This window comes from Scyliorhinus canicula, chromosome 17 (assembly GCF_902713615.1).
Source record: "Scyliorhinus canicula chromosome 17, sScyCan1.1, whole genome shotgun sequence".
Taxonomy (NCBI): Eukaryota; Metazoa; Chordata; class Chondrichthyes; order Carcharhiniformes; family Scyliorhinidae; genus Scyliorhinus; species Scyliorhinus canicula.
The window spans coordinates 44,773,595-44,792,157 of record NC_052162.1 but is presented as its reverse complement, the minus strand read 5'-3'; positions in this window follow the sequence as shown (position 1 = coordinate 44,792,157).

Here is an 18,563-nt window from a genome sequence, read left to right as displayed (position 1 = left end):
AAGGTCCTGTCCTGGGCACTGTACCGTCTGCTCCTGGTGGCGACGGGTTTTCAATCCGGGGTGAGGTTCGCAAACAGGGAAGGTGGATCGACCTTAAGGGTCGTGAGGCCGCAAACAGTGAGGGGGGTAGGGGTCCACCAAATTTTAAGGTTAAGCTTTGGAGGTGGCACTGGAAGACCAGGCCGAGTAACAGGGCAGCCAGAGGTGGGGGAGGACGTTGAGCCGGAAGTTGCTAAACTTTATGCCTTGGACGGTGAGGGTCGCGATGCAGTACCCACGGATTTCCACGGAATGGGATCCGGAGGCCAGGGAGATTTTCTGGGTGACGGGGTGCACCGCGAGGGAGCAGCGCCTTACCGTGGTGGGGTGGATGAAGCTCTCTGTGCTCCCGGAGTCAAAAAGGCAGGTTGTCTCCTGCCCATTGATCTTCACCGTCGTTGTTGCGGTCGCCAGGTTGCGGGGCCGGGACTGATCCAGGTTGATCGAGGCGAGTTGCGGCAGATGCCGGGAGTGTCCCGGGCTGGTCAGTGGTGGTGGAGGTAGCGGCTGGCAATGAACAGCCAGACTAGCAGGGGTCCTGAGGCGCGTCCAAAATGCCGCTGAAGATGGCGGCGCCCACAGGGCGCACATGACTTGCGAGGAGGAAAATGGTGGTGCCCCTGGGTCGCACGGGGGGGGGTGTAGCAATGCTGGGCCTCGAAAGAGCGGCGACCGACCGGGCCTGGCAAACAGAAACAAAGTGTTGCTTCTTCCCACACCCGTTGCAGGTCGCGCTCGCGTCGGGCAGCGCTGCCTGGGGTGTTTGTTCTGCCTACAAAAATAGCACTTGAGGGTTGGCAGGCTTGCGGAGAGGTGGAGTCGGCAGCTGGTGGGGCCCATGATGCCCACAAGGGTGCCACGCGGCCGGGGGCGTATGACTGAACGTTACGGGAGTCCAGTTCTTTTTTTTAATTTAGAGTACCCAATTATTTTTTCCAATTAAGGGGCAATTTAGCCTAGACAATCCACCTATCCTGCACATAATTTTTGGGTTGTGGGGGTGAAACCCACGCAGACACGGGGAGAATGTTCAAACTCCTCATGGACAGTGACCTAGAGCCGGGATTCGAACCCGGGTCCTCAGCGCCGTAGGCAGCAATGCTAACCACTGTGCCACCGTGCTGCCCTGAGAGTCCAGTTCTAACGAGGTAGCGAGCTGCCTAGTTCCCGCAAGATGAAGTGTACCCACTTCCAGTAGCTGCTGGCGGACGTACGCAGATTTCATGCCCGTAACGTAAGCGTCTCGAATTAAAAGTTCTGTGTGCTGGACTGCCGAAACTGCCTGACAGTCACAGTTCCTACCTAAGATGTGCAGGGCACGCCAGAAATCGTCCAGAGACTCCCCGGGGAGTTGCTGTCTCGTGGCCAGGAGTGCCTGGCGTATACTTCATTGACTGGTCAAACGTAATATCCCTTCAGGAGCTCCATCGCTTCGGAGTAAGTGGGCGCATCCCGGATGAGAGGAAAAATGTCAGGGCTCACCCGTGAATAAAGGACTTGGAGCTTCTGTGAGTCCGAGGGTTCCTCAGCGGATGTTTGGAGGTAGCTTTCGAAGCAGGCTAGCCAGTGGTCAAAGGCGGATGTAGCATTGGCTGCTTGTGGGCTCAGCTGCAGGCGATCAGGCTGGATGCGGAGATCCACCGTTTTATAAAGTCTTTGCTCAATAAATTGATGCACTATCAATTACCACAACGACGAGAATAGTGGAACAATCGAGGCTTTATTGAGCAAAGATGTTGTGCCTCCTGTAGCTGGATCCAGAATGGCTGCAGCACCGGCGAGCACGCACATTTATACACCGCCTACTGGGTGGAGCCAGCAGACAGGGATTTACCCATGTACCTCTACTATATGGGCCTTACCATAATACATGTAATACTACTAGTGGTGACTACCACAACGTGGCATCGTCTACTCTGGCTGCAAACTGACACTCCAAAGAGCATCAGGCAGTATACGGGTGTGAATGCACAGGAATTTCATGCAAGAGTTTGGGTTTAAGGACTCCCTAGCAGATGGAATATCCGCACTGAATGAGTGGCAGTCACTTCATTCTCTCTTCTGGCAGTTTCAGGATATCCTGCTTCTTAATCACTTACTGGGGAAGGCTCAGAAGCAGCCAGAGGCATACATGATCCAAAACTGCACCCATTTGGGTCAATCCTTCTGTCTTTCTGCCAGAAATGCCCACAACAAGCAGGAGCGCTCTCAGACCCAAGGCAGAATTCTGGACATTGGAGCCCATAAGACCATAAGATATAGGAGCAGAATTAGGCCATTCGGCCCGTCAATTCTGCTCTACCATTTAAACATGGCTGATATGTATCTCATCCTTATTCTCCTGCCTTCTCCCCATAATCCCTGATCCCGGTATTAATCAAGAACCTATCTATCTCTGTATTAAAAGCACTCAGTGACTTGGCCTCCACAGCCTTCTGCAGCAAAGAGTTCCACAGATTCACCACCCTCTGGCTGAATAAATTCTTCCTCATCTCTGTTTTAAAGGATCATTTTCTTTAGGCTGAGATTGTTTCCTCTGGTTCTAATCTCTCCTACTAGTGGAAACATCTTCTCCACGTCTCTCAGCATTCTGTAAATTTCAATGAGATCCCCCCTCATCCTCTGAATTCCATTGAGTGCAGACGCAAAGTCCTCAACCGCTCCTCAGTGGCTGCTGCGGGTGGGGGATAGACACCTACCAGGGTCAGGGAAGGGGGGTGGTACAGGCTGAGCGGCCAGGAACCCCACACCATGACAGGGCGCTGCCCACCCAACGGACGGCAATACGTCGGCCATGTTGATGGGCAGCCACACCATGCGCTGGTTCAGCGCAGGCTTCATGGCCTTATGGGTGGGTGCCAGGACCCTCCCTGGTCACCCCATCCAACCGGCGGCATCCACCAGGGGCCTCTAGTGAATTCCAGGGCCTCTAGTGAACAGCCCACGAAGAAGAAACTGAAAACAAGAACAAAGCAGTATAAAAATGGTTTCTTGAGGGATGGATTTATTAAATGTGCAAAATCGGGAAGCAAAGCTTATGTGTGTTATATGAAGGGAAATACTGGCAAATGAAATATCAAAACCCTCAAGACTTCAGAGGCATTTCGAGTTTGAGGACAAACCTCTTGATTTTTTTCAAAGGATGCACTGAGATCTTAAGTCATCAGCTGAAGTCCTTCGCTGAAATGGAACATGAATAACAAAGCAAGTGTGATCTTGAGGGCAAGCAGGCTCACCTGTTACATTAAAGGTAAGCAAAAATAGTGGGTTGCAAAGATTGGCCGGGGTGGGTCACACAAGGTTGGCCAGCGTGGGTCACAGCGGTCGGCGGCATGGGTTGCAAAGGTCAGCCGTCGAGGATCGCAAAGGTCGTCCGGTGTGGATCGCAAAGGTCGGCTTGCGTGGGCTGCAAAGATCTTCTGGCATGGGTTGCAAAGGTCATCCGGCGTGGGTCACAAAGGTTGGCCAGCATGGGTCGCAAAGGTTGGGCAGCTGGTGAAAGTAGGTCCCGTGCAAAAAAGTTTGAAAAACACTGAGTTAGACCACACCTGGAATATTGTGAACAGATTAAATCCCTTTATCTAAGGAAAGATATGCTGGCATTGGAGGCAGTCGAGAGATGGTTCAGTCGGATGATATCGGGTATGGAGGGATTTTCTTATGAGGAGAGCAGAAGTAGGTTGGGCTTGTACTCATTGTAGGTTTAAAGAATGTGAGGTGATCTTACTGAGATCTGTAGGATTTTCAGGGGGCTTGACAAGTTGATACTGACAGGATCTTTCCTCTTCTGGGACCAGAAGGCATAACCTCAGAGTAAGGGGTCACCCATTTAAAACAGAGATGAGGAGGAATTTCTTCTCTCAGAGTTGTGAATCTGTGGCATAGAAGCTGGGTCATTAAGTGTCAAGGCTGAGATAGACAAATTTTGAATCAGTAAGGGAATCAAGGGTCATGCAGATAAGGCAAGAAAGTTGAGTTGAGGATTATATCCGATCAGTTTTGATCTCATTGAATGGCAGCACAGACTTGATTGGCCAAATGGCCTCGTTCTGCTCCTACATCATGTGGTCTAACATGTAAATTCCTTTTGGTGTCCATAATTAGAATACAGCACAAAAGGGGGCCATTCTTGTCCATGCCGACCCAAAGACACCCAGGTGTTCTTTCTAATCCTATCTTCCTGCACACGACCCATAATCCTGCATCTTATGACACTGGAGGCTTAAGGTGCAGACACAGGTACGTTTTAAAAGAGTTTAGAGTATCTGCCTCCACCATTAACTCAGGCAGCGAATTCCAGACACCTACCACCCTTTGCCTAAAAATGTTTTTCCTCTAGTCCCCTCTAATCCTTCTACCACTTAGCTTGAATCTATGAACTCTCTGCCAAGGGTAAAAACTTCCTCCTGTCTACTTTACCTCTACTCTTCACAGTTTTGTACACCTCAATCATGTCATCCCTCAGCCTTCTCTGTTCCAAAGAAAACAATCCCAAACCTCTTCAATCTCTCCTCGTAGCTACAATTCTCCAGCCCTGGCATCATTCTAATAAATCTTCTCTACATTCTCTCCAGAGCATTTACATCCTTCCTGTAATGTGGTGACCAGAACGGTGCACAGTATTCTAGTTGAGGCCTCACCAGTGTCTTATACAGTTCCATCATTACATACCTACTTTTCTACAACTGTCTCAATAAAAGAGAGCATTCCATTTGCCTTCTTTTTTTTTTGTAAAATATTTTATTGAGGCATTTATAATTTTAACAATTTTAAACATTGAATTTCAACGAAAATAAAAACACAACAATATAACCAATAAATCCCCAGGCACAAACCCCGGCCAACATGGCTTACACAAACAATGCCACCTTCCTAACCACCCCTCCGTTGGTTCTCCTATCCTTACTCATCTCTCCCATACCTCCCCTTCCCCCTCCCCCCCACTCTGCTGACAGTTTAAGTTTCCTCGAAGAAGTCAATGAACGGCTGCAACCTCCGAGCAAACCCCTGCAACAAACTCCTCAAGGCGCATTTAATTTTTTTGAGTCTGAGAAAACCTCGCCATGTCACTAACCCACACCCCCGACTTTGGGGGCTCTGAGTCCCTCCACCCTAGTAAGATCCGTCTCTGGGCCACCAGGGAGGCAAAGGCCAGGACGTCGGCCTCTCTCACCTCCTGTGCTCCCGGGTCCTCCGACACACCGAAGATCACCACCTCTGGACTCGGAACTACCCTCACTTTTAATACCCTGACATGACGTCTGAAAACCCCTGCCAGAAGCCCCTCAGCCTCGGATACTCCCAAAGCATATGGACATAATTCGCAGGGCGCCCCCGCACATCGCCCACACCTATCAGTCATGTGCGCCCTGTGGACCATCTTAAACTGTATCAGGCTGAGCCTGGCGCACAAAGAGGACGCATTAACTCTCCTCAGGGCCTCCTCCCATAACTCAGCATCCAACTCCCCATCCAGCTCTTCTTCCCACTTTCTCTTCACCTCCCCTATTGGGATTCCATGCCACTCCATCAGCTCCTTATAGATCTCTGAGACCTTCCCCTCTCCTACTCCTGTTCTCAACAACACCTTATCCAGTGGCCCCTGGCGGAGCTGGAAGGGGGTTTCGAAGGTGGCAGCTGGTAGGGATCAAGAGAATTGGGGATCTCTTTATTGATGAGGGTTTCCCGAGCTTGGAGGAGCTGGAGGAGGAATTATCCACCATGAAAAAATCCAGACGGAAGTACACGTTGTGCACATGGGAGTAAAACAAAAATTATTTTGTTGTCGACCTCCAAAATCTCCATGGATCCACCCCCCCTCCATGTGCTCCATGAACCCCCGAAGCTCCTTAGCTGTAGCCGACACCCTCCCTGACCTCGAGACTTGGCCAGTCTCGGATCCAGGACCATATTAAAATCCCCCCCCCCCCAATCAGCCGATGAGAGTCCAGGTCCGGAATCTTACCCAGCACTCGCCTCATAAATTCCACGTCGTCCCAGTTCGGGGCATAGACGTTGACTAACACCATCAGAATCCCCTTCAATTTCCCGCTTACCATAAAGTACCTTCCCCCAGAGTCCGCCTCAAACGCCACCCGCTTATTGACCGAAAGCGCCACCTCCCCTCAATTTAAAATCCAATCCCAAATGAAATACTTGCCCAACTCATCCCTTCTTCAGCCTAATCTGGGCCACCACCTTCAGATGCGTCTCTTGTAGCATGGCCACATCTGCCTTCAATCGCTTTAAGTGTGCAAACACACAGGCCCTCTTCACTAGCCCATTCAATCCTCACATGTCGGAGGGCACCCGGCCGATCAACCATAGGTCCTCTTGGGCCTGCCTCCGGCCCATATGCCACACCTCCCCAGGCCCGCTCTCGGGCGCCTACCACCATCAATCCTCCTCCCCTTACACTTTAAATACCCTTCCCCTGTCAACAGTACTTCCCCCCATCTCCCAGAGTCCCCAGCAATGCCTGCTGCCCCATCCCTCCACTAACCTTCCACTCACCCCCCATTGCGCTTCCCTATATACCTTCATTACAACCTTATCTACAATTACTCCTTTAGGGACCTGTGCACTTGCACATCAAGATCTTTCGCTTCATCTACCCCTCTCAGCATATTCCCATTTATTGTACACTCCCTTTTATGGTTAGCCTCCCTCAATGCATTTCCTCACACTTACCTGAGTTGAACTACATCTGTCACTTTCCTGCCCACTCCACCAACTCATGTATTTTATTTTGGCGCTTATAGCTACCCTCTACACTATCCACTGCACGGCCAGATTTTGTGTCATCTGCAAATTTTCAAATCGTGCCCTCCACATTCCAGTCCAAATATAAAACAAGCAGCAGCAGTCCCACCATTTCTGCTGAAAGTCAATGAACTTATGGCTACCTCTCTAAATATTTTGTCTGACCTGCATTTTTTCCTGGAATTCCATTCATTGTTGTGGTGACAACAGAGACATGGCTCAAATAAAGCAAGACAGGATGCTAAAAATTCCTGGATAGAACTGTTCAGGAAAGATAGGGAAGGAAATAAAGGCGAAGGTTAGCAGTATTGATTAAGGAAAGCTACAGCGTTGGAGAGAGTGTTTGGCGGCACAGTAGCACAATGGTTGGCGATGCTGCCTCACAGCGCCAGGGACCCATGTTCAATTCCGGTCTTAGATGTGTTATGCGAGAGAGCGATTAGGAAATTTGGTGAAGAAATGAGACCCCAATATAATTTAGGGGTTAAGAAGACTGAGGGGAAAGAAATGTGCCAGCAGACTCAGAGGGATATGTCCACACCTGGCCTAGGTTTATTGTCCGAGTCAGACTGAAACTCATTAGTGGGAATACACAGGATGCCCCAAATATATTGATGTACGGGAACAGTTCTATCCAGGAATTTTTAGCATCCTGTCTTGCTTTATTTGAGCCATGTCTCTGTTGTCACCACAATAATGAATGAGAATTCCAGGAAAAAATGCAGGTCATACAAAATATTTAGAGAGGTAGCCATAAGTTCATTGACTTTCAGCAGGAATTTTAAAATCCTGGCCAATATTTTAACGTGGATATCTGCACCAAGTATTAACATACATGCACAGTAACCAAAATTAGATATAATTACAGTTGCTTTTACTCCACCTAATACCTTCCTAATCTAATTCCAGTGTCATCTGTCTTTTCCAGTTCCTATTGGCCCAGAAACACACAGAAGTAGAAAATTCTCCTGAGCACACTTTCTAAATCCTTGTCTTGGTTTTCCTGTTTAATATTACCTCCTGGTTTATGATATGTTGGGGGGGGGGGGGATTCTGCCCCCCTGTTTTTTGAGGGTGGGAATGGCAATAGGAGCAGAGAATCTAGAGGGAGCCTCAAAATACCTTTCACACCAGTGGGATGGTCCTCGCTCTCCACCACTGATGTAACAACAATTTGAATTAATTTAAATATAATTAGCAGGCCTCCGCGCTGGGAAATCCTCCCAGGTATGACACTGACGTACCCAGTAGGTTTTAACTACTGGGAAACTGGCAAACAGAACCCACCGGGGGTGCACAGGTAGGTACCGCCCCAAAGGGGGAGAGGGTCATGACTGGGCAGTACCTTGGCAATGCTTCCTGGCAGGGAACAATGCCAGGGGTGACTTCCGTTGGGGAGATTTGGGGTGGGGGCTTCCATGGGGATCCTGTATCTGTAGGGGCGGGTCTCTGATGGTTCCCTGGTGATTCCGAGTCTGTTGGGGGCGGGGAGGGGGGGGGGGGTGGTGAGGAGTTCCATGTCCATGGAGGAGTTCCTTATTTTATTTATTTTAAAGAGAAGTAATCATATTGATTCTCCAGTTTTTCATTGCAATTCTGATTAATTTACCATATGTGTACCATTTTTAGTGGTCAGTGGGTTTGATGGAGGAACGGTTAGTTCATCACATTAAAGTGTCACTTTGGCTTTATGAAAGCAAAGAATTGCAAATACAATTTTGCTTTTGCAATGTTGGGACCACAGAGATGCTACAGAGACTATTTGGCATTTCCCTTTGGAGTTAACTCAGCTGTAATGCACTACGGGGAGGCCCTAAAGTAATGTTGTCCAGCAACTTTCACTTCTTTTTCCTGCCTATTGCAGCCGATTGTAGCTGTGGTCTTAAAACAGTCACTTTGTATATTCAAAGCAGATTAACTCCTCCATCAATCATACAACGCTAATCATTCTCCAGGCAAATGGAATTAGATATTTCCTACCTATGTAACCCAATTGTGGAGCCTTGAGAATGTAATACTGGGGTGAGGATTTGTTTTAGGAGTTGTCCTTTTCATAAAATAATCCCAAAGGGGCAAGGTAAAAAATTGGATTGTGGCATCTCCATAAAGAAAGAATGCTTGCAAGATGAATTGGCATATTTGACATATTGACTCTTACGACAATTAGGATAGATATGACACAAAGAGATCATGAATCATTTTAGACCTTTGAACAGTAAAGAGAGCCTAAGGAGACAAATGCTGCAAATGCATTGGAAGCTTCCAAAAAAACCCAAGATAACCTTTCGGGTAAAGACACTTCATCAGAATTATTTTAGGAATAGCTTCAGGAAGAATCAGAGCCAGCTTCCCATGGCTGATAACCTTTCTGCCTTTCTGCCTCTCAGTAGAAGGTCGCAGGTATCGAGCCCATGCACAAACATGTAGGCCTTGAATTTCCCTCACTCTGTGTTGGTTTTTATCAGCCCATTCCAGCTGAAATCTGCCAAACCAACACAAGAGATCACAGATTAAATGCTAACTGTGTCGAGTGTAATTTGCTTTTCACGACCTTGAAGGCTCAATTAAAAGATATTTCACCCAAGGCCAGCACCCACCAACAAAGCTGGCCGTCCCCAAAGCTCGAAAAAAATAATCATAGTGAGTTCCTGCATCTGCATGCGGCCGTTTAAGGAGGCGGGTTCAAATTAAGTTTTGTTATTAGACACGCAGGCACTGGTAAGCAGGTTTTCAAAGTTTTTACATGTTAAAAATGGCTAATTTGCTGAGAAACCGATGAAGTGGTTTGCAAAAGAAGCAAATGTGATGTGGGAAAAAATAAATTCATGCTGGGAGTGGCTCAGAGCTGGAATGCACTGCGTAGTAGAGGCAGGTTTAATCAAGGCATTCAATAGGGCATTAGATGAATGAAATGAAATGAAAATCACCTAGTGTCACAAGTAGGCTTCAAATGAAGTTACTGTGAAAAGCCCCTAGTCGCCACATTCCGGCGCCTGTTCGGGGTGGCTGGTAGGGGAATTGAACCGTGCTGCTGGCCTGCCTTGGTCTGCTTTCAAAGCCAGCGATTTAGCCCTGTGCTAAACCAGCCCCAGATGTGTTATGACCCCCTACAGGGACGGAATTTGTATAGTATCTGATTCCCCTCCTACAAATACTTTAAGTTTTTAAAAAATATATTTTTATTCCCCTTATTTTTAACATTTTCATCAGGTTTACACCCACCAACAAATAATCAACAATAACAAATACAGTGACAATCCCCTGGCCAACAATTCCTTAATCGCCACCCACCAGCAAACTGCCCCCAACATTTTAAATACAGAACATTAAAAAAAAAATCATGAATCCATCATCAGCCCACACATAATCACGAATAACCGATACACCCAACCCCCCGCTACAAATATTTTCAGTTTATTGATAATTCAAGAATACAAAAGAATCAGCAACATGCTAAAAATAGTAATGAAAACAGTAATATGCTAAAAAGCATTTACAAGACACCAAAAACCCCCAAAACTATCAGCTCTCATGCCAGCACACACCCACCACACCCCCCAAGACCCAAGACCCCAACAGTAGCCCCATATCGGTGGAAAGGCACCCATTGAGCAGCAAAAACCAATGGAAAAGGACGCACCAGTGCAGGGCACGGTGGGAGAGAGAGAGAAAGCACCCCTCCTCTCCGAAGACAGGGCACAGTTCAGCCCAAAAAAGTTCCTGTAAACAAACCACCAGCTACAATTCCAGCATAGGACCACTTCTCCACGCGCGGCCCCCGCCTCTCCCCAATGATACCCCCAGATTTCCTGTTGAGAAAGACTGATTTTCAGCTGTGTTAATAAATCTCCACCAGGTTACTGCTCTTAAATCAAAAAATATATTTTTTTAAATACAAAGAAAATAATCTTTGCTTGTTCATTGGCGATCGCTTTTAGTCACGCGAGTGTGTTTGGGCAGAAACGTGAAGCATGGTTTAGTTTCTGAAAAATGACTATTTCAAACACAATTTGTCCTCAAAGCAGAGTCTTTATCCTAGAATTTAGGGCCTGGACCACTGGGCCTGAATTTCCATGGGGCTTGATGTGATGTCTTCAGGTAAAATTGGTGGGAATGGGGTGGAAAATTGGCAGGAGCGAAAAACTCCAGGGGCGGGGTTCACCCACAATCGGCGGGGGTTGGGGAGGCAGCCTGCACCGGTGCCAAGAGCGGTGCAAACCACTCTGGCGTGGGGCCGCCCGGAAGTTGCGGAATCGTCCACACTTCCGGGGGCTAGGCCGGCGCTGGAGGGGTTGGCGCCGCGCCAACCGCCGCCTAGGGACTCCACCGGCCGCCGCGAGTTGGCATAAGCGCAGGACTGCCAGCGTGTTCTGGCTCAGAATCGCCGGCGTGTTACCTGCGCATGCGAAGGAGGTTTCTTCTCCGCGTCGGCCTCTGTAAGGCTCCGCCATGGCCGGCGCGGACGGAAAGAGTGCCCCCACGGCACAGCCCGCCCACAGATCGGTGGGTCCCGATCGCGGGCCAGGCCACCCTGGAGGACACCCCCCCCCCCCCCCCCCGCAACCCCGGGGCCAGATGCCCCGCCCTCCCTGAGGACCTTGCTAATCGCCCTCCAAGCCAGGTCCCGCTTGTCCATTTCACGCCGGCGGGACTGGGCGAAAAGGGGGGGGGCGCTCGGCCCATCAGGCCCGGAGAATTGCTGGGGGAGGCCGCTGCCAACGGCCCCCGGCTGACGTGGCACGCTCCCGGCCCCGCCCGAAAGCTGGCGCCGGAGAATTCGGTAGCCAGCGTCGGAGCGTTGGGGCGGGATTCACGCCGCCCCACGGCGATTCTCTGACCTGGCGGGCGGTCGGAGAATCCGGCCCCAGGTCTCTCTGATGGTGTTTCCTGCAATAGACAGGCGAATGGTCTAACATGTAGAACGATGTTGGGCCAGCAGGGATTATGTAATCAGCCTGATTTCTCACATTATCTGCTTAGAGCAACCAGAAATCTGAGGGATGAATCAGCGCTTGGGCCAGGGCACCGTGAGTGCATGGCCTTACAGCTGGGATTCAGAAATCTAATAAGGAGGCTGATTTACACACCTTTGGCACCTAGCAGGACGCATCTTCTCCATCCAACCGTCTACAAACCCCCCCCCCTGCACTCCCAGCGGCAGATTTACAATGAAACACACCAGGCCCTGGCACGGGACCCCCAATTGACAAGATAGCCCAAAATGAATGAATTTCAGAAAAATTCCCTCCTGTTTATTCTCAGAACCAAATAGAATTTCCTCTTCCTGAACCCAACTGCAAGATATTGGCAAAAGAACACAAAGCCTCTGAGTGTCAAAACAAACCAATATTCCAGACTTCTTAGTGCAGTCCACCCTGCATTTGCTGCTGGTAGGCTCACCAGGGGGCATCAGACTGTGACCGGCTGAACAGATTCTCTCACATTTTTCCGACAGCAGACTTGTTAGAAAGTGAAAAGACTCTCTGAGCTTGTTACTCTGTTCGACTCTTTTACATGGGGAATCTAGACTATTACTATTCCTCATTCTTATCCTATATTTGGGCACCATGGTGGCACAGTGGTTAGCACTGCTGCCTCAAAGTTCCAGGAACCTGGGTTCAATATCAGCCTTGGCTGACTGTGTGGAGTTTGCACTTTCTCCCTGTGTCTGCGTGGGTTTCCTTCAGGTTCTCTGGTTTCCTGCTACAGTTCAAAGATGTGCAGGTTGGGTGGATTGGCCATGCTAAATTGCCCCTAAGTGTCCAAACATTATGTTGGGTTATGTGGATGAGGGGGGGGGGGGGGGGGGGGGGGGGGGGGGGAGAGTGGGCCTCGGAAGGGTGCTCTTTCAGATGCTCGGTACAGACTCAGTGAGCCGAATGGCCTCTTTCTGCACTGCAGGGATTCTAATTCTATTGCAGCTGAGGAAACTTGAGGATTGGATGCTTGGGCTGGAACATTTGGCGTCAACTTGAAACTTTCACCCAATCAGAAATGAAGCAAAATCGAAAGTTAGTTTTGTTTGGAGAGACAGAAAAGACGAACAACAGTCACTGTATCGTATCGTCCTTTCCAAGGTCAGGTAGGCTGAGAAAGGGGAAGGCAGGCAGCAAGTAAACATCTGTAACTGTGGCATGTGCAGTAACTGAGCTAAAGACATTCGAGTCTGTATCTGTCCTCTGTTTGAAAATCAGGCTCTTCCACAAATTCTTCTCAAAATATTTTTAAAGTATCCAATTCATTTTTTTTCCCAATTTGTCATGGCCAATCGACTTATCCTGCACATCTTTGTCTGCATGGGTCTCACCCCCACAATCCAATGTGCAAACTCCACACGGAGAATGACCCAGAGCTGGGATCGAACCCAGGCCCTCGGCGCTGTGAGGCAGCAATGCTAACCACTGCACCACCGTGCCAGCCTGGCTCTTCCACAAATTTAGTTCTGCTCATTCTCAGCTATTAATCTACATTTGTGAGTGCACAGATCGTGTTTGCACTGATTGTTTGTTAATATTGATCTAAAATTGGAAGAGTAACTTTCTGGCTATCTCACTGAGGAACCGGGGCCTGGCCCTTCCATCCCTTTCCACGGTGGGATCTTCCGATGGTCAACGCAGATGATCAACAAAGTGATCTCCTACTCCATCTCTGGTCTTCCTACTGTTGAGAAAACCACATTGTGAGCAGCCAGCATAGTATGCTGGGTAGGGAGAAGTACAAGTAAATCCCTTTCTCACCCAGAGGGCGTTGGGGGCTCTGAAAGGTGGAATGGCAGGCGATGAACGAAGAGGGATCAATCACCTGCAATCAAATGGGAAACGAACGGTTGTTAGAGGTGATGGAGCAGTAGACCAGGGGATCATGGTGGACATGGTCACTTCGCAATGCTGAAAGGAAGGGGAGGAAAAGATGTGTTTGATGGTGGATTTGCAGTAAAGGTAGCAGAAATAGCGAAGAATTATCCGTCAATTGCAGAGACATGTGGTGTGGAAGATGATAATAAGTAAGTTTCCTGTAATGATTCTGGGAGGAAATTTTAAATGTTCCTTGCTGAGCTATTAATGCATCACTTACCATGGAGCTGTCTCAGGTAACAAATCCTTTTGAGACAGGTTCTACTCAAATCATGTTACCAGAAATCTGTTTATGTCAGCGCGTTTGTGCCCAATGTTTAAGCTTTTGTAAAAGGAAATTTTAGTTAGAAAGAAGTGCTACATAAAAACTTTCCAATAGGATGTGCTGGAGGCAGAGTCTCTATTTGTTGGCAGGCAGTTCAGTTCAGAAGCAGATGTGTATGCTTGTGCTTGTATTCTTAAATTATTTAGAAGTGGTGGCACAGTGGTTAGCACTGCTGCCTCAAAACGCCAGGGACCCGAGTTCAATTCCAACCTTGGGTGACAGGTTGGAGTTTGTACGTTCTCCCCGTGTCTGCGTGGGCTTCCTCTGAGCAGGTTAGGTGGATTGGCCATGATCAATTGTCGCTTTGTGTCGCAAAGATCTGTAGGTTAGGTGGGGTTACGTGGGGGAGTGGGCCTAGGTAGGATCCTGTTCTAGAGGACCAGTACAGGGGCCAAATAGCCTCCTTCTGCACTGTAGCAATTCTATTCTACGTGACAAACCACTGTAGTCCATAATTCCTTTCGGGAAGAAACAATCCCAAATGATGGTATTGTGTCTGAGGATCTCTCTGAGAGACTGAGTCTGAGGGTGTCTCAGGGAGAGCAGTTTAGAGAGGATACAATATGAGAACTGTTTTGACCTCATGTGATCTGATTGAGATGGACCTTATTTAGAAAGTGATCGATGGGTTTCCATTCAATGGGCGGGATTTTCCACGCACCCGCCGCATGTTTCGAGGCGGTGGAGGTAGCCCGCTATTGGCCCACGGCGGGATCAAGTGGTCCTGCCGTTGGCAATGAGATTTCCCGTTGAGTGCACTCCTTGATGCCATGCACCCTACGGCGGGGGTAGGCGATTGGTGGGACCAGAAGATCCTGCTGGCGTGAACGGCTGTAACTTTCCGACTATTGAGTTAGTCTCAGGGATCTTATTGAGAAAGCAGATCTAAGAGTAGCTGAGTGTTTGGGTTTGAAGGGGTCTTGTAGTAAATAATGGGGATGTGTATTCTGCTTAAGAGATTATTTGGCATAAATCTGGAATATTAAGAAAGCAGGACCAAAAGGATTTGATGAGAGTGAGTGGAGGAGTTACTGTGGGCAGATTGGAGGGGATCATATTGAGTGAGTAGGTTTAAGGGGACCACATTCAGGAAAGAAACCAAAGAAGAGGCACTTACTGAACTGTGTTGGTTAATTGTACACAGTAAAGGCAAGTTCCATGTTTGCTCACCTTTTGTCACAATATTTGCCATCTTTACCATCATTCAGAGAGGAGGCAAGCTTGGATTTCAACAAAACAATTATTCATGCAGGCATGTTTTCGGAGTGGGCAGTATGGTAGCACAGTGGTTAGCACTGTTGCTTCACAGGGCCTGGAACCCGGGTTCAATTCACGGCTCGGATCACTGTCTGTGCGGAGTCTGTACGTTCTCCCCGTGTCTGCTTGGGTTTCCTCCGGTTGCTCCGATTTCCTCCCACAAGTCCCAAAAGACGTGCTGTTTGGTGAATTAGACATTCTCCCTCTGTGTACCCGAACATGCGCCAGGGTGTGGCAACTGGGGGATGTTCACAGTAACTTCATTGCAGTGTTAATGTAAGCCTACTTGTGACAATAAAGATTATAATTATTGTTAAGAAGTCTCTGATCAATTTATAAATATTCTTCGCTTCAGCCTTCGGGTCCCAGAAGCACAGGGCCCCACTAACTATAAATCCGCCACTGCCTTTCCCCAACACTCCTCCACCCCCACTGTCCCTGTGATTATTGGACACTGCCTAATTCATCTCTTTCCCCTTTTAACAGACAGCTAAGGTGCACCCACACTATTATTGGCACTTGCTTGATTTATTTAAATGAGGTGACCCCGCTCTGCCAGCTTTACAGCAATAAAGTGGTATTGAGAAATTTCGACGTCTGTTAATTAAATATTTCTCTCATTTTCTTTTTGTGGATGATTGGCGCTCTGCGCAATTAGCTCTGTTTGCTGAGACAGTATGGTCAGATTGTCTGTTTCAGAGACGAAGTGCTGATGCCGGGACAGAATTGGTGGACTTGAGACTTCCGGTTGCGGCTATGACCAGCTAAGTCGCACGTTTGGCTGCTCCTGCTACAAAGGTGTTTTCGGGCCGATTGGAGGGCCCCAACGGCGCTGTAAGGACAAATCCCGGTGGGGGAAGGCTCCCTGAAGAGAACCAGACCAACTTTATGGTCGGTACCCGGAGTGGGGTGGTAAAGAAAGCAACAGCAGCTCCCAAAAAAAAGCGGGGGAAGAAGACCAAAATGGCGGCCGGTGGCGCACCCGAGGAATGGAGGAAATGGGCGGAGGAGCAGCAGGCCGCTCTCCTGCGCTTCTTTACGGAGCTGAAAATGGAGCTCTTGGAGTCAATGAATGCGACGACCACCAGGCTGATGGGAGCCCAGGCGACCCAAGAGGCGTCAATTCGGGAGCTGCAGCAGGAGATGACTGCGAGGGAGGAGGAGGCCACGGTCCTCGTGGGAAAGGTAGAGGTGCACGAGGCACTCCACCTGAAATGGCAGAGCCGTTTTGAGGAGCTGGATACCCGAATGAGGCGGAAGAACCTGAGGATCTTGGGCCTGGCAGAAGGCCTGGAGGGGTCAGACCTCCCGGGATACGTAGCAGAAATGCTGAGCTCCCTGATGGGGGCAGGGGCCGTCCCTTCGCCCCTGGAGCTGGAAGAGGCCTACAGGGTCATGGCTAGGAAGCCAAGAGCAAATGAGCCCCCGAGGGCGGTGCTGGTGCGGTTCCAGCGACTCAGCGATCGTGAGAGAGTGCTGGAGTGGGCCATGAGGGAAAGGAGCAGCAAGTGGGAGAATTCGACGGTGAGGGTCTACCAGGACTGGAGTGCGGAGGTGGCAAAGCGGCGGGCCCGGTACAACCGGACGAAGGCGGTGCTACATGCAAAACGGATCAGGTTCGGAATGCTGCAGCCAGCGCGCTTGTGGGTCACCTACAGGAACCAACACCACTATTTTGAGTCCCCAGAGGAGGCGTGGGCCTTTGTACAGGAAGAGAAACTGGACTCGAATTAGACCCAGGGGATACTTGGCGGCCGTAGCCGCTCGGGTACTTTCAGCTGAATTCTTTGTTTGGATTTTGAACTCTTGCTGTGGTTTTTCTTCTGATGTTTTTTCCCCCTTTGCCAACTTCCCTTAGTTATTGTTATTGTGGTTATTCATGGTTATTTATGGTTATTTATGCTGTTTGGTAGAGGGCGACTGTTAAGTACATTGTTATTTGTTATTTATCTGTTATTTATAATGTTAAGTTGGGGAGGTGGGACGGGGGGGAGAGCAGATCGGGGATATGGGCTCCTAGGGGGGGTTCTTTTACAGGCATGGACGGGGACGGGGGTGGAACTGAAGATGACGGGGTGGGGTGTGGCAGGGCGAAAGCGCGGGCTTTCCTCTGTTTTCCCGCGCGCGGGGCAGAGGAGGGGGGAGGGGAGGAGTGCGGGGCGTGGCTAGCAATGGCGACCTTTCCCGCGCTGGAGCGGGGCCAGGGAGGAGTGGCAAGGGGGGGAGGCCCCCCCCCCGAGCCGGGGGGAGTCGGAGTGTGGCAGGAGCAGCCGGGTCAGCGTGAACCAGCTGACTTACGGGAGTACGATGGAGGGTACATCGCGGCTAGGAGGGGTCCTAGCCTGGGGGGGGGGGGGGGGGGAGGGGGGTTAGGGAGGGACACCGGGTTGCTGCTGAAAAGACCAGAAACGGGAAGTGGAGGACTGGAGAGGTGGGGGGAGGGGGACATCGCCATGGGGAGCGGGTCAGAAGGGGAGGGTCGACCCGGGGCGAGCAGGGAACAGGACATGGCTAATCGGCAGGGGAAGGGGGCGGGTCGTCCCGCGACCCGGCTGATCACTTGGAACGTGAGGGGGTTGAATGGGCCGGTCAAGAGATCAAGGGTATTCTCACACCTGAAGGGACTGAAGGCTGATGTAGCAATGTTACAGGAGACCCATTTGAAGGTAGTGGACCAGGTTCGCCTGAGAAGGGGGTGGGTGGGACAGGTGTTCCACTCTGGATTGGACGCAAAGAACCGGGGGGTGGCGATTCTGGTGGGAAAGAGGGTGTCGTTCGTGGCGGAGGAGGTGGTGGCGGATAAGGAGGGTAGGTATGTGATGGTGAAGGGTAAGCTGCAGGGGGAGAAAGTGGTGATGGTCAACGTATATGCCCCGAACTGGGATGACGCGGGTTTTATGAGGCGCCTATTGGGCCTCATTCCGGGACTGGAGGCAGGGGGCTTGATCATGGGGGGGGACTTTAACACAGTGCTGGACCCCGGGCTAGACAGATCGAGCTCAAGGACCAATAGGAGGCCGGCAGCGGCAGAAGTGCTGAGGGGGTACATGGAGCAGATGGGAGGAGTAGACCCATGGAGGTTTGGTAGGCCGAGGGCGAGGGAGTATTCCTTTTTCTCCCACGTCCATAGAGTGTACTCCAGAATCGATTTCTTCGTGTTAAGCAGGGGGCTGATCCCGAGGGTACGGGAAGCTGAGTACTCGGCCATTGCGATCTCTGATCATGCACCGCATTGGGTGGATGTGGAAATGGGGGAGGCGCGGGACCAGCGCCCGCTGTGGCGGCTGGATGTGGGGCTGTTAGCGGACGACGAGGTGTGTAAAAGG